Source organism: Oryctolagus cuniculus, chromosome 8, assembly GCF_964237555.1.
Source record: "Oryctolagus cuniculus chromosome 8, mOryCun1.1, whole genome shotgun sequence".
Lineage (NCBI taxonomy): Eukaryota > Metazoa > Chordata > Mammalia > Lagomorpha > Leporidae > Oryctolagus > Oryctolagus cuniculus.
The window spans coordinates 69,024,042-69,040,774 of record NC_091439.1 but is presented as its reverse complement, the minus strand read 5'-3'; the positions used below and the strand labels follow the sequence as shown (position 1 = coordinate 69,040,774).

The 16,733-nt window shown below is 35.9% G+C and overlaps 1 long non-coding RNA gene and 1 other non-coding gene across 2 annotated transcripts; one reads left to right on the top strand and one right to left on the bottom strand.

Annotated features, from left to right (window-relative positions):
* Positions 1–1,000: 1,000 nt before the first annotated feature.
* On the bottom strand, positions 1,001–1,125 carry LOC127483350 (U6atac minor spliceosomal RNA). The gene has a single exon (XR_007909544.2). It is a non-coding gene; the product is annotated as a U6atac minor spliceosomal RNA (small nuclear RNA).
* Positions 1,126–3,684: 2,559 nt separating this feature from the next.
* LOC127483221 (uncharacterized) lies at positions 3,685–8,202 on the top strand. Its single transcript, XR_007909310.2, has 3 exons — positions 3,685–4,710; positions 5,801–5,873; positions 7,843–8,202. It is a non-coding gene; the product is annotated as an uncharacterized lncRNA (long non-coding RNA).
* Positions 8,203–16,733: the final 8,531 nt, after the last annotated feature.

The following is a 16,733-nucleotide window of genomic DNA, read 5'->3' as shown; positions in this document are numbered from 1 at the left end:
TGTCTTTAACAACACACCAGAGAGGACATATACTTCTTGGTAAATTGTTAATATTGCTGAATTGATCAATCACACAAGGATGGTAGTATTTAATTAGCAATGGATGGATGCTATATTTACACAAATATTGCATCATCAATTCTTTAAGATTTCCTAAAATATAGTCGGCTATTATGTTGATATGGTTGTACATAATCAGCAAGGAGTAAGCTTGACTGGTTGGTATCCTATCACGTTTAAGTTCACAAGATTTTAGCATTCCCTCCAACAGACCTGAAGACCAAATTTTGGATTATAATTTTCTTGATATGACTGAACGATTCATTTTCTGTTGGATAGAGTGGACTGGTATCATCAAAACAATTTTTCTCCTAATCTATTCTTATAATTTCACACACTCTTAGCCTGAAGATGTGTACGAGTGTATCACATTGAGTGCCTCCACCTGTCTAATCTCCTCAATTACTTATCTAAAGTGAAAGGAATGCCCCAAAGAGGTGTGCTGTAATGAGCTTGCTTCATTAACCTTGAATTTCTGGCATAATTCATTTTTGGAAGGAAGCATATCAGTCTAACTTCATATGACTTGTAATCAATACTAGAGACTCCTGTGTAGCACAAATACCAAGAAGCCAAGGCAAAATGGGATTGATAGTAATTTAAACCCTTGAGTCATCTATTTAGGGAACATCCAAAAATAGGCTTAACCACTAGTCTGTTTTGATGTGAAATCAGTCTAGAATTCAAATAGCCAGTCATTTCATACTGGTATTAGCATATCAGAGTGTTTGATGCCAGTAGTATTTAAAAATTCCATATGTGAAAGTCTTCTGCCATTAATATGAGAAGTTGTAAATATATATATATGCATGTATATGTATGTATACATTTACATATATGTACCTGTCTGGAAAGAATAAAAGTAAAACTGTAGTTTTAGGGGAAAAATGACACGGGTTAGGTTTTTAGTAAAAATAATTATGAAACCAAACCAACACTTCTAAGTAAGTACATATGCATTTAAAGTAGGTGGCAATACCTTAACTGTATGTGTGTTGTAAGGCCCAAGGGTCTCTTTCATCCTTGTGGAGGCGAGTGCTAACCATCTCTCCTTTAATACAACACAGTACATAGGCATTTGAAGGATCACATCTGTATTCTTTTAAAAGTAGATCCTATCTCTTCTTAGCACATCATTCAGTTCTAGTCTGTGGATAATTCTGTCTTGGGTAGCTCAGATTAACATACCATTTAAGGACTGTAATGTTATAGAAAGATAATTCCAACTTCCAAAGTTATCAACTAACTGTTCCATTAAAACTTTTGAAAATTTCAGTTTATATCATGCTTACTACTGTTTTGGTGTTGTTGTTGAACAACCAGATTATTTATTTAGTCTTTATCTCCTAAATAAAATTGAGAGAAACAGAATTGGATCATTTTGTATTTTCTTTTCCTGTAGAACAAGTAAGCACCAAACAAACAAGGCAAACAAACAAGGCATTAGGTGGTAATTATTCAAAAGAGCAAAAATTAATACCAGTAATATGGCAACAATATTATTTTATGTTTGTAATTTGTCGACTATTAAAATTATAAATGTGGGTTTAAATAGTGCAGAATGTCATTTGATTGTTTCACTCAGAAATTGCGAAATTTTCTTTGTTGGTCAATTTACATGCTAAACCATAATCTCAAAATACTCTTTACTTTTAGGTAAATAAATTATAGTGAGTTGCATAGGTACTTATTTTAAACTGAATGAGTGCTGTGTTCAGTCTTTCAATCTCTTTGTGGGAACAAGTCAAACCAGAGTGAACTTGATCTGTTTAGCCTGTTGCTTGTCTGCTCAGACCAACAAGTGGGCAGATCCACTTTTTCCTCAGCTATTCCATGTTGGCTTCCAGCAGCCAACAATTGTCCCCTCCCTTGAGTATTGCCCTCAGCTAAGGGATACTGCTTAGCAGAAGTCAAGGGAATTATGCTCCCCGTCTACCTGACAGGAGGCAGCCTGTGACCAATGACTTACTGCTAAGGATGACAAAGTGCCTTGGCCCCTAGCTTGAGGTGGACCTGTTGAGTAACACCATTTCCAAACCAGGATTCCCTGTGATATGAGACTGAGGCCAGCCTTCACCTGGATCCACATCTGTACCCATTGCAACAGGTGTCATCCAAGATCATATCTTCAAATCACTTGCACAAAAATCCATCTCCAAGACTCTTCTTACAATGAAACTTATCTAAGGCAATCTTCAATTCTTCCTGGGGGAAAAAAAAATCAGTGTGTACTGGTATAGAAATTACCTAGTTTTATTGAAAAGTTGAGGAAGTTCCAGATGATTGTAACTTTTCACATTCATTTACAAAGATAATTTTTAAAAATGAGTTCAGGGCATTGGTTTATTTTTTAGTTCTAGTCTACATTTAAAATCCATGCCATGGCCAATGGAAAGTAAAAATGAAATTACTTTCATAATATTTGTATAAAAGATGCATATTTATCTATAAAACAAGGCTGATTCTCTACCCACCTGAGGGTAAGAGAATTTAAGATTTTGGATATGATCACCAAGCTTCTGTAGAACTTATATAATTCAGGAGCAAAAATTAACCATGAGTATGAAGAAAACCCAAATTGGACCATAAGCACACAGGGTTGCCTCCGTGTTTTTCTCTGTTTAAATGATATTGACGGTTGTCCTTATTGAAGAGGAAATAAGTATGTGCTTGGAGCCTCACAGACAGCCATTCATCATTCTCCCATGCAAAGGATAGAATGCTCGTGCCAGCACACAGAATCCAATGGCAGCTACAGTAGCAGAAAATCAATAGACTGTATTAGAAAACTCAGAGGCTAATCAGAGCCCAATCTGCAGGCATGATGTACGCCAAAAGAAGCATTGCTTTAGAACATAACTCAATTCTCTGAACACCACAGACTGCAGCTTAATTCAAGCATTTGGGGGAAAATGAGGGTCTTTACAATACACATTTTGCTCTTTATTGCCTCCCAGAGAAGCTTCAGCACAATACTGTAATGAATAATGATAGCATACATTCTTAAAAACTGATGTTAGCTCAGCCATTATGCCCAAATAGAATGAGTGCCCCTGCTGTGATGCAATGAGATGTCATTAGGAAGCATCTTCTCTGCTAAAAGGAGGATGAATATTGTTACTTGTTAAACACACTATTAATACTCGTAAAGGTAAATGACAATCGTCCTTTTACTTTCATTGACAATTGATCCTGCTGACACATCGTTGGTTCATCATAAACTCTAAGTGAAGTTATACATCCAAGTCAAAGTTCATTGTGTGACACATTTTAAGGAAGTTGAATTTGACAGTCTGTAATAAAAATGCATTTAGGTTAAATTGTTAAAAAGTTCTAGACTGAACAATGCCTGAATATTTTACACGGTAGTAATTCCCTGCCCTCTTTGGAAACTTTGGAAAAGTTATCCTGCAATTTTTAAAATTTTCTGTAAGATAAATAGAACATATATTTTATTCAACTATTTGCTTTTGCCATGTGGAATATAGAATTTAGGAAAGAATGTGTCATAATTATAGGTTCTTAATATCATAGCCACCTTTTCTTCTATTCTTATACATTCTTAACATTTTGAGGTTATCAACAAGTCTTCAAGCACAAGTTAGCTACTTTGGTAAGTTTATCATATCTCCACATGATTCTGAATTGCATGTAACAAACTCACGTCAGTATTAAAGGGACACTTGTGTTTTTAATAAATCTCTGATTTTATCTTAGTAAGGTTAATAACTTGAATTAAATGCTGCACAAATATATGCACTTATTGTAATAGATGGAATGTCAAGGTCAATTTGATTCTAATAATCCTAGCAAAATGAAAGTAACATCATGAAAAAGAAGCCATGCTTGGAAACAAAAGCTAATTAAGATTTTTTTAATGCCCCAGAGAGAGAAGTGTACAGAGAATAGTCACAGTTGGTTTAAGATTGGCAACTCTGTTGGATGTGACAGCACATTCAGCTCATCCCACATAGACACAGTCCAGCATCTGGGATGATAATTATTAGACTTCAGAACACTTCTTGGAAATATTCCATGTATTAGGCTGCTTACAAAAGCAGGCTCTCTAGAATTACCATAGTAATACAAGTATATTACTAAATGCTTTATCAATATTTATTTATCACTTTACTTCTGTTACAGCTATTTCATCAAGCCAAAAGAGTACTAAAGATTTAAAGAAATGATGCTTATAAAAAGTAAATATTTTGTTTTCCTTTTAAGAATAAATCACATAATTTGCAATGCCAAAATTTGAAACCCTGAATACACTATTTCTTTGAGATAATATTGGTGAATAAGATCTCACAAATAGAATAAGCACATGAGTCTAATTTTAGAATAAACTTTTAAAATAGTTTATTTATTTTTTATTTATTTGACAGGTAGAGTTATAGACAGTGAGAGAGAAGGACAGAGAGAAAAGCCTTCCTTCCATTGGTTCACCCCCCAAATGGCCGCCACAATCAGGGCTGCGCTGATCCGAAGCCAGGAGCCAGGTGCTTCTTGCTGGTCTCCCATGCGAGTGCAGGGCCCAAGCACTTGGGCCATCCTCCACTGCACTCCCGGGCCACAGCAGAGAGCTGGCCTGGAAGAAGAGCAACTGGGACTAGAACCCGGCATCCACATAGGATCCGGAGGATTAACCAAGTGAGTCACGGCGCCAGCTCTAGTTTATTCTTTTTAATCATTTAGAAATTGTGAGATATCACACCTTTAAAGGTTTCTTAAAAAATTTTCAGACATATTTTTATTTTCAAAGTGACCAAGAAAAGACATATTTGCAGCTTCAATGGTATAGTTTTCTGTGTTAGGATTTGGCTTTACACTCAAAATGGTTGATTGTGTATTCTTTGCTGTCTGAGAGAGACTGTAATTTACCTAAAGAGGCAGCGGAACAGGTAAGTGTGTTCATCTGCTGAATGGCAAGAACAATATAGCATCTCTTAGGATTCCTACAAATAATAAATGACGTGATTTATATAATCACATTAGACTGTGCTTCATACTATACTGTGAGTACTGCCATTATCTTATTTCTAGTATTACCAAGATTCCTATTGCTAATAATGAGAAAATATGACATAATGAAGCTATGAAGATAAACATATTTGGGTCTTAATATTGACTCAGCAACTAAGAAGTCATGTAATAATGGAGATGTGTATTCATGCTTTAGAACCCCAGCTCAGGACTGTATAATAAAGGTGGAACTCATAGCAAACAAGTCGGATTTCTGTTAAAAACATATTTAAAAATCCTGATCCATATAAATTTCTTATTAAACAATATCTTTTGATAAAAAGGAAATGCTCAGGGAATGGTTTTCCAAAAGTCCTTTGTACATTCTTTTATGTATCATAATACCACATAAGGTATTACTTTTAGATTCTACACCTGATATACATCCTAGAAGATGAGTTTATAGTTTAGATATTAACTTTAGGGTAGTTACTTTATAAGCAAATGTATAGATTCTTAAAACATATACATAAAGCTTGAAGGAATTTAAAGTTATAAAATTAAAGGTTATCAATTCCTACTCACACAGGACTTCCTGTTGATTGGCTCTTATTGTGTACTATTAGTTCAGTTCTAGTCTTGTCACAGTCACTGAGTTGAAATCTTTTTGTAAATAGTCACATTTGATTTCTACCTCAAAATGACCTCTTCCTTTAGTTGTACGTTTTTCTGTACTCTAATTCTACATTCCAACTGACATTAAGATATTTCCATCTAGATGTCCACCAGCCATACCAAAGCAAGACTATCTACAGCTAGAACCTTGGAACTGAAGTAAAAATCAAGAAAATGTAAAGATTATTTAACTTGTAAAATTTTTAAGATATTTTATTGACTATAACAACTTAGTAGAAAATGTCTGACAAAGTAGAACATGGTTTTGTGAACATATTTATATACTACAATAAAAAGATATTTTCTCTAATCTTGTTCCAGTTCTATTCCTTCAGTTCACAAAAATTCCATGCACTATAATCTTAAGCAACAGGACAGACCTTTATTATGATATGCAAAGTATCCCTGTGTTTTATGTTCTAGAAATTGTCAAATATTATCAATATGTGATTTGAAGATCATTTAGTTACAAGTAAGAAAAGCCAAGATTAAGCATAACAGAAAAGTTGCTGGTTTACATAACCAGGAAGTCTACGGCTTGAAGCAATGCTGGACTCATGAAATTGATAATGTCAAGAATATGTTTCTCTCATGCTCAAACTCTCTATCCATATGGCTGATACAAAGGCTGCTGGCAAAACCAGACTCACATCCTCACAGCTTGTCAGTGCCAATGTGAACGTGACATTCTATTGCAAGAGAAAAATGTCATTGGAAGCATTGCATTTGGTTTAATTTTGTCACAAATATTTGTTGACTAAATGAATCCTTTTCCTTCCTTGTACCACTTTAGCCAAACGTTCATAACCTGTGATTTGTCAAGCCTGCACAGTGGGCACAAAACCATGAGTGAGGAATGATAGGATGATTTCCATTTGAAGACAAGGAACACATTCCAGAAAATGTATGGTTCTGCTGGGAGCAGAAATTAAAAGGAAGAATGGATATTGAATGCTACAAAACAATATATATCAAAACTAGGAGATTTCCTAGGACATGATGATAACTTTCATGTTCATGTTTCCCCTCAGTATCAAGGATCCATACAGTGGGGCCAGCATTGTGGCAGAGGGTTGCTGCAGATTGGCAAATTGCAGCATAGTAGGTTAAGCCAGGACTGCAGATATTCGCTTCCCAAATTGGAGTATTAGTTTGAGTTTCAGCTGCTCCACTTTCCATCCTGTTCCCTACTAATGTGCCAGGAAAGGCAGTGCAAATAAATAAATAGAAAATCAAATAAATAAATAAAGAGAAAAAAATTTAAAAACATAATGCACATAGTGAAATTCAAAATTCATATGAAGTCATATGCCAAATAGAATTGGCTCCGGATAGGAGTCATAAATATATAAAATCTTTGATTTGTCATTCTAGAAAATGTAATAATAGTATGAATAATCTATCATGTAACCAGTCATTTCTCAGAGTGTTCCCAAAGTGTACACACCTGGGAATTATTGTCTTGTTCATTCAAAAATTATATTGATTTTATGGTTATTTTAGCATACAATTCTAAATCCATTCTTTATGATTTAACTATTGATTAACTTGAACTATTTGACATGAATACTTTTCCACAGTCTGAATATGACTGACTTTATATGCATACTACAGTGTAAAATTTCTTCTTACCATTGACCTGTAATTTTGTTAAATTGGCAGGTAAACATGAGGCACAATCTGATTCAGTTTTATTCCTTTGACAAAGTTATAAAAGGTATTATGGCATTTTATCAAATATAGATAATGTTTAGTTTTCTTTCAATTTTATTTGTATTCAATACCTAAATGTATTTACTCATTGGGACTGCTACATGGTGATATTCTGTCCCATCATCTTTATTTGATTGGTTAGTTGATACACTTCCACAATTACATATTCCCTCAACTGTTATTTGGTTATTTAGTGGTACAGTAATTAAAGATCAATCAAGATCAATACATTATTTTACTGTGTTTACCAGTAAAAATAATAAACGTGTTGCTTATTGTGGTAGCTTTTATGTTAACTTAGTGGGTTATAATACATAGTTACTCAATCAAAGGTTTTTGTGTGTGTGTGATTACTGTGAAGGTATATAGTACATGTGGTTGTAGTTCATACTGAATGACAAAAGGCGATCATTTGAACTTCTTTGAAAATAGGTGGGGGCTTCTCTGAAGAAGAAAATCTGCCCATGGAAAGCATCTTCAGCTCATGCCCAGGAGTTCCAGCCTGTAATTCCTAATAAGCAACCATATGGATTTTACACTGGTCTAGGCCACCTGTTAACAATTGTATAAACTACCTTCTAGCAATTAATATCTTATTGCAGGGGCTGATGCCATGGCTTAGTAGGTAAAGCTGCTACATGTGGTGCCAGCATCCCATGTGGGCACCAGTTTGAGTCCTGGCTGCTCCACTTCTGATCCAGCTCTCTGCTATGGCCTGGGAAAGCAATAGAAGATGGCACAAGTTCTTGGGCCTCTGCACCCGCATGGGAGACCCAGAAGAGGCTCCTGGCTTAGGATCAGCACAGCTCTGGCCATTGCGGCCACTTGGGGAGTGAACCATTGGATGGAAGACATGTCTCTCTCTCTCTCTCTCTCTCTCTCTCTCTCTCTCTCTCTCTCTCCATGCCTCTCCTCTGTGTAACTCTGACTTTCAAATAAATAAATTAAAAAAATCTTATTGCATATCTTCCATTGGTATGTTCCTGTTGTTGAATCCTAATAGATAGATGTTGGTACCAGAAGTGTTTATAGAGGAAGAACATACTAAGGATTCATTTCTAAATGTCTTCTAGATTTTGCTGAATTGCTTCTCTAATGTGATTAGTTTGTGGGGCACTGACTCAAGGTTTAGTGATAAATAGGGCACTGACAATCCATGGCATGATGTGGCACCAGAAATATCACCTTTTTGTACTCCTAATCCAATAAATATAAGAAAGAAGTCTCTAGTCAACAATGTATTTTAAACTTCAGAGTAGTCAAATTGAAAAGTTTAGAGACATCAGAAAACTGTCTCTAAACGTATAGCAGAAATTGAGGAAAGGGAAGCAGAAGGCCAGACCTTCAAATTCCTGACTCAACTTGAGCATAAATGACCTGAACACTTCTCTGTCTGCCTTGACAGAAAATTATCTGCTGTACCACAAGTTTGAGATTTCTGAAACTCAAACTGAAGGTCTTATCTCCTGCCTTCTGGGATTTCAATGCAAATTGCTCTGTTAAGGTGGGGGTATTTATTTTGGAGGAATGGATCCAGAAAATTCACTTGGTAATCTGTGAGTAGCAACGGATGAAGTAGGGGACAGAAAACTCCTCACTGCTGCTGATTCTTCTTTTTCCAAAACAAGTGACCCTTCTAGTACAGCTGGTTGAAATTAACCCTGCATTGCCTGAGGATTGTTCTTCCTGGAGCAATGATTTTGTTCAAGGACTATCCCATCACTCTTTGTTTCTCATGAAGTTCCCAAGGGAAATGTAATACATGTGAACCATGGAAAAGTATCCTACAGACCAAAAAAAAAAAAAAAAAAAGCTTTGGAAATAGAAAAGTTAATTGTAAAATGTATGTGAACCCTAAAAGACTTTGATTTTCCAAAGCAATTTTGAAAAATAAGAACAGGGTCCCGCATTATGGTGTAATGGGTAAAGCTGCCACGTGTGATGCTAGCATCCCATATGGTCACAGAATGGAGTCCCAGTTGCTCCACTTCTGATCCAGCTTCCTGCTAATGTGTCTGGGAAAGCAGTGGAAGAATAACCCAAGTCCTTGGGCCCCTGCACCCATGTGAGAGACCTAGAAGAAGCTCCTGACTCCTGTCTCTGATCTGCCTCAGCTATGGCTGTTGCAGCCATGTGGGGAATGAGCCAGTGGATAGAAGATCTTTCTTCTCTCTCTCTCTCTCTCTCTCCCTCTCTCTCTCTCTCCCTCTCTCTTTTTACTTCTCCCTTTCAAATAAATAAGTAAATCTTTAAATAAAATAAAAATGAGAATAAGGTTGAGGAACTTACAATTCAAGACTTTAATATTTACTGTAAAATACTATAAAATATAGCACTTAAAAATACAAATGGAGCAGCAGGCATTTGGCACAAGCAGTTAAAATGTCACTTGGGAAGTCCACATCCCACACTGGGTTCAAGTTCCAGCTCTACTTTTGACTCCAGGTTCCTGCTAATGCACATCTTTCATAGTAGATAGTGGCTTAAGTAGTTGGGTCTCTACCACCCATGTGGGAGAGTCAGCTTCAATTCCAGGCTCCTTGCTTTAAACTGGCCCAGCCTTGGCTATGGTAAACATGTGGAGAGTAAACAAGCAGGTGGAAGATGTCTCTCTCTCCCTGCCTTTCTAGTGGACAAAAATGAATGTTAATAAATAAATAAGTAAATTGAATAACAGGGAAGAATAGAGTCAAGGAATTAAGACCCCCTTATCTAGTCAGCTGATTTTATTATAGATACCAAAGCAATTTAAAGGGGAATATGAGTTCATCTCAACAAATACTTCCATGCATAATTGTAAGGAAAATGGATCTACTACTTTATCTCACAATTACAAAAAAAAAAATCAAGATGAATTATATACCTAAAAATAAAAACTAATTTTACAGAGAATTTTTAAGGGAAACATAAGTTTCTGGTATAAATTATATTTTAGATAAATCAAATAAAATAATGGCAGTTACAATGTTTTAAAAATATAATAAATCAAACTGCACCAAAAATAAAATACTATCACTTATCATCAAAAAACATTATTAACAAAATGAAATGGAATCCATAGATGAAAAGAAATATTTATAAAACTTACATATGTTTCCAAGATATAAAAAGGATTCCTAGAACAAAATATTTAAAAGAGAAAAAATGCCATTCAACATTGACAAATAGCTTCAGCAACACTTCCCAAAAGCTATACAAATGGCCAATATGCATGACAAAAGTACTCCATGTTATCAGCAACTGGCTGAATGCAAATTAAATCACTTTGAAATATTAATGCATATTCACTAGGGGGACAGTAATTAAAGAAATGAGAATGCCAAGTTTGGCAAAGATGTAGAAGAACCAGAACCCTGACATATTGTTGGTCAATGTGCAAAATGCTACAGTCATTTTGAGAAAAGACCTAATACATTCTTATAAGATGAAATTTAGGGGCCAACATAGAGGCATAGCGAGTAAAGCTGTCATCTGCGACACTAGCATCCCATATGGGCACTGCTTCTTGTTCTGGCCACTCCACTTCATCTAGCTCCCTGCTAATGGCCTGGAAAAAACAGGAAGATGGTCCAAGTGCTTGGGCCCCTGCCACCTGTCACATGGGAAACCTGAACAGAATTCCTGACTCCTGGCTTCAGACTGGCCCAGCCCTAGCTGCTTATCCTTTTGGGGAGTGACCTGTGGATGGAAGATTCTCTCTCTCTCTCTCTCTCTCTCTCTCTTTCTCTGTAACTCTTTCAAGAAAGTAAATAAATGTTAAAAAATGTACATGTACCCTACAAATAGCATGTAAAGCAGTTATTTAATTGGGAGGCAGAATGAGAGAAGGACTAGGAGCTAGGAGAGATACACAGAGAGAGAGTGCTCCCATATGCTGGTCATTCCCAAAATGTCTACAGTGATTGAGACTGGGCCAGGGCCAGAGCTAGGAGCTAGAACTGCAATTCAGTTCTCCCACAATGGAGGCAGGTACACAATTGAGCCATCATTTCCTCACTGGATTTGCATTGGCAGGACACTCTAGTCAGGAGAAAGAGCCAGGAATAAAACCCAGGCATTCTAATGTGAGATATAGTTGTCTTAAACACTAGACTAAATTACTGCTCCAATGAACAGTATTTTTAATCCTAGTTATTTATTCAAGCTAAATGAAAACATGTTCCACAAGAAGATTTGTTATACTAAATAACATTTCATTCTTTTCTAATTTTCTATTGCTAATGTTGTATGTAATTCAAAATAGCTAAAAACCAGAAAAATCTGAATTGTCATTCAAAAGATGAATGGAAAAACCAATTGTGGAATATTCATTCAAAGGAATCTAATTGAGGAATTCAACAAAGGTGTAATGTCACAAAAAAAAAACATATGCAGATATATATTGTTTAACTTCATTATAAGAAGTTTTTAGGAAAGGAAAATTTAAGCTATTGTAGGAAAATCAATTCAAGTATTTCAACAAAGGAAAACAGGTAAGTTTATGAAGCATACTGGCAATAGAAAGATTAACAGGAAAAAAAGAAATATTTGTTAGCATGCAGAAGTGTGGGGGCTTTACACAAAGCTTGAGGTTCAAAGAAAGAACAAAATGATAGACCCTGAGGTAGGTCTTTGGCACAGCGTTGAAGCCACCACCCCGGATTCCTACATCCCATATAGGAATTTCTGAGTTTGATTTCCAGGTCTGCCTCTCATTCCAGCTTCCTGCTAATAGTTACCTGTTGAGGCACCAGGTGATGATTCAAGTGGCTGACTCCCTGAGCCCAGACTCCTGGCTTAGGACTTTTCTGCCTGCTATGGTCATTTGGTGACCTGGGTGGGGCCGGGGAGGGGGCAATAAGCCAATGATTGTGTGATTTCATGAAATATTAAAAAATCTAATGCAGAGAAGGTGGACTCCGATACAAAAGTCTTCACCTGCACCTATTTACATTGCTAAAGTAGATATAAATTTTTAACAAAAGTACAACTTTTCAGAGACATTTATGTATCTGCAGAGATTGTAAGTTTCTCTGGAGAACCAAGTTGGTGCACATGAAAAAAAGCATATTGGTGAGAGGGCATTTTACTTTCATAGACATTTCACTAGATTTCTGATATATAGTTGGTACACAAAGGACACAAAGAATATTTGTTCAATCAGTAAACAATTTCATATTCCTTTACTGGTAGGTTAATTCTCTACTAAATATATACTATATATATATGATATATAGTATCATATATACTCTCTATATGATACTCCCTGGTGTAATGGTTTATTTGATAAATACCTAACACTTGTAATTCTGTTCAAAAATATATATTTTGCACAAATTAGCACTGGATGTTTAAGCATAACATTCTGGTCTTCATTTGAAGAAATTAGAACTCATACTAAATAATTGAATTGTCATTATAACCTACAGTACTTTGAAACTAGTCAGCAACATAATAGAAATGAGAAGGAAAAAGAAAAACCTGACATTGATAACAAAAAGTCCAGTCCTCCATCAGGGCTGATGGGAAAAAGGGAAGAGGTGATATTAATTCTTGGATTTCAGGATGCCTGCTTGAACATAAAAGAGAATCCATCCAGTGGAGCCACCCAGACAGCTTCATAACAAAGACTGGGACTACTGAGTGAAGAACTGCCCAAGGGACATGGAACCATGAAGCAGCAGCAACTGTGGCACCATGCCAATACTATACTTGGAGCTAAGAGATAGGAGAAGAAATACCAAGACCCACCCTGCTTTCAAACCATTTTCCTCCTGTCAGTGCTTCTGATTGGGTAATTTCAAAGAAGCTTGAAAGTGTAATCTGTAAGCATGAACTTTCTACAAAGCAAAGGACAGAGAACAGATAGGAATGGTTTTGAAAGGAGACCAGAAGGTTCTCCTAACACAACCCATTTGATTACTTCATATCTGTATTAAAAAGGTAAGAAATGTATAATCACATCATCTGATAAGGACATTGAAAAAACATAAATGGTTTAGCACAATATGGTGCATAATATGATTTTGGGGTAAAATGTTTGTTTTCTGCTTTCCTTATTCATGTTTTGGTGGAAAGGAAGGACGCTACGACCATAACTTTCCTGCAGCGCATTCATTGTCTTGTAGCACATTTGTCACTTATTTCCAAGTAAGAAAGAGCACTCATTGGATTAGGCTATGCTTGTAGGTCATAGGGCTTCATTTGACATATAAGTGGAGTGTTCAAACTCAGACCTCTTGTATTATTATTTCTATTACTTATGCCAAAGATACGTAAAGGAATCTGGAATTCTAGTTTCCCATGTGTAAACCTAAGCAGCCTCCACATTGTACATTATACAGTTTTTCAATTCTGTTCCTGGGGGTATTTGAGCCACTTCAGAACAGCTCTCCTCGCAGCACACCTGAATAAAGAAGATTCAATATTGAGAGTTGGCTTGTGATTAAGTCAGAGCCATTTCAGACCTTGATCTAAACTCTTCAGTCTTGCCCCTTATTCCAGCACATAGAAAATCACCTTGCCTTTGGCATTTTGATTTGCTTGCACAAATTAGCAAAATTGCTACTTGATTTCTACTTGGCTAGAGATTCTTCTGTGTATCTTTCCTCAGCCAGAGACCTGGGGTTGAAGAGAAAGGAGTGTCTGGCCTTGAACCCTTGACACTAAGTGTTAAATAAATAGTAGCTGTTTTTGTTGTTGGAATAGCACGCTGTAACAGGTTTTGGACAAGGAAGATTATCCATATAATCCTTATCTTTCTCCAAATATCTATGTTACATATGACTTAAATATTTAAAGGGAGTATCTCCAAAACTATCATTAAACAAAATAACTTAGACGAATAGTGACACCTGCTCAATTTTTAAGACTAAAATCGTGTGACATTAGCTTGGATCGGGAATGTTTCATCACTCTGTGATGCATCTTCTCAAAGAGCATGTGGTTATTTTGAGAAACAAAATTAATGACAAAAACACCATAGAAACTGTGCATAGCAACAAGGAAAAATGGTGACTGAGCAATTCTGAGACAATGCAGAGAAGTAAAAGCCAGGATAATGTACAAAGCACACTCATATAATTGCATTTTCAGAATGAAATAAAGAACAGGAGAAACAAAAAAAGTGGTTAAAATAGGTTAAAGTGAATTCAGAGAAAATTAGGTATAAGTACAGGGAAAATAGCTATCCTCCATCTCCATCATCAGTATACCTTCTAATCCCTCACATGGAAGGAGGGATTTCTATCAAAACTGTTCAAAGAGCTAAGCCATCCACTAAGTCATATTTCACTAGTACAAAGCCAATTCACCCTCTTCATTTCTCTCCATGAGGCCAGGGCTCCTGGGGTTGGACCATGCCAAGCATTATTTCAGTTTTCCATTTCTTCTCTACATGCAGTGTGGACAAATAAGTTAAGCCACAGACTATTATAACCAGAACAGCTTCCTCTTTTCCCCTAAATATAGGAAAACATTCTAGGCAGAACTCTGCTCCTTGGAATTATTTTGATTTCTTTGAATACAAGCATTTCAGTAGCACAATTCTTTCATTTCCACTACTTCATAGCAGTGCAGTGCTGCAGTCATGCAATCATCAACATCATGCTGAGTGGAATTTAAATCCTTCTTTTTAATTCTCTAAATCTCTGTATCTGATATGAAGGATTAGCCAATAATGTATTTGTGTCACATAAAAATTGCCTTCAGATGGTGGAAAAGTATCTTGAAATTAATTCTGTGCCATGCTGGATCTACTCAGAGTACAACACAAACTTTAAATGAGATTTAATTTTATTTAAAATATTTTTTCCAGAGATGCATTTAGAGGTCATTTACCTAAGTTGAATGTGTTAGAAACTGCCAAATCAATCACTAAAAATTAGTTTATCTTCTTAAATACAGAACTAGACTACATTTCCCAGCCTCCCTTGCTGTTGGATGCGGCCATAAGACCACGTGTAGAAAACGGGTTGTGAATAAAAGGATGTGTGCCACTTTCAAGTTCTGTTCATTGTACAAAACCAAAATATTGTCACCACAAAATATCTCTCTGCTGTTGGGTTTATTTTAAGAAATAAGAGAAGCTCTGAAATCAAATGGAAGCTATCCTTTTGCAAGGAAAATTTACATCTATAAAGGAAATATCCATTTGTCAGGGTGCTACTTTCCCTGTATCACTAAGAGGTTGATGACTAAATCATTAGAAACTCTCACCAATGGGGAAAGCACAGACTTCATTCTTATGCATAATAAGCATTGCCCTTATTTATAATGCTTTTCCTGGTCACTCCCTATAGATGTCCTACATCACAACATCCTTCTTTCTGTTTCACTTGAATATTACACTTAAACCTGAAATCCAAGGTCTTATTCAAGACTCACCACTCTCTCTGTGTATCTTTTGTTTTATTCTTATTAATCTGTGTTTTGTTATAGGGGATTACAGCTAAGAACTCAGAAAGTATAGAGAGGAAAATTATTTTCTTTCTTTGTATGATAAAACTCTTGCAGATATGATCTACCTCTTCTCTTTCAACTAGCTAGAATGGAAATCACCTCTGTAGCAATTTTGGAAGCCTGTGTTGAGGGTGACAGAACCACAATGTGTTATAAACTAGACTCATCATACCATGACTTAAAGAATTATCCACTAATTGAAGCTATCATTTTGGAGTTCATGGGTCCTACCAAAAGAAATAATTTTTACATTACTAATAGGCTACTGGGTTTTCAAGATTTGTCATCACAACTTTATTTTAATGAAGGCTATCCAATAAAAGAAAAATAAATAAAAAAAAAGTTTAATAAAATTTCCTGACACAATCACTTTGTATCTTAAGGGAAAAATGATCAACTAGACACAAGTTTTTGATGAAATTCTTTTTGGAAGATGTGTCTCAATGTCATCTGTGCAGGCATTGTTGCAGAATTTTCATAGACTGCCTTTTCAAGGGTGTTAGCATAGCATTAGGAAATGGATACATTATCTTTCTCAGCAGAGGGCAGATTAGTTTGCTGTCCAAGATAATAATGTCACTATCTGGGCAAAGACTGGGCAAACCTTGAATTGTAATGCAGTCCACTGTGTGTATAGCATCTGAAAAGCCTACATCTCCTTCATCCATCTGGAAACCAATGAGAACAAGGAGCTCGGGCTATAGGCTGCACCATGAGTAATACACTCTTCTGTCTCTGGTGTCTTCTGCTGGCATGTATCAAATGCATCAGGCTAACTTGGTGGTTTGTAAGCCCTATAAAATCTTAGAGATTTAACCTTGGCAGCTCATGACAAGAGCCTCAAGTGATTACTGATATCATAAATAAGAGTGTCAATTGTTAAA